The sequence below is a fragment of the Charadrius vociferus genome, unplaced genomic scaffold (assembly GCF_000708025.1).
Source record: "Charadrius vociferus isolate BGI_N301 unplaced genomic scaffold, ASM70802v2 scaffold1140, whole genome shotgun sequence".
Taxonomy (NCBI): Eukaryota; Metazoa; Chordata; class Aves; order Charadriiformes; family Charadriidae; genus Charadrius; species Charadrius vociferus.
This window is the reverse complement of record NW_009646351.1, coordinates 2,655-3,178: the sequence shown is the minus strand read 5'-3', so window position 1 is coordinate 3,178 and position 524 is coordinate 2,655.

The following is a 524-nucleotide window of genomic DNA, read 5'->3' as shown; positions in this document are numbered from 1 at the left end:
GCCGTGCCATGCCGAGCCGTGCCAAGCCATTCCATGCTGAGCCATGCCGAGCTGCGCCAAGCCATGCCATGCCGTGCCAGGCTGTGCCAAGCTGTGCCGAGCCATGCCAAGCTGTTCCAAGCCAAGCCATGGTGTGCCGTGCCATGGCAAGCCGTGCCGAACCATGCTGAGCCGTGCCAAGCTGTGCCAAGCCATTCCACGCCAAGCTGTGCTGAGCCGTGCCATGGCAAGCTGTGCCGAGCCATCCCAAACCGTGCAGAACCATGCCATGCTGTGCCAAGTCGCGCCATGCCGTGCTGAGCCGTGCCATGCCGAGCTATGCTGAGCCACACCGTGCCATGCTGTGCCATGCCGAGCTGTGCTGAGCCGTGCCGAGCCAAGCCATGCTGCGCCGTGCCATGGCAAGCTGTGCCGAGCCATCCCAAACCGTGCAGAACCATGCCATGCTGTGCCAAGTCGCGCCATGCCGTGCTGAGCCGTGCCATGCCGAGCTATGCTGAGCCACGCTGTGCCATGCCAAGCTG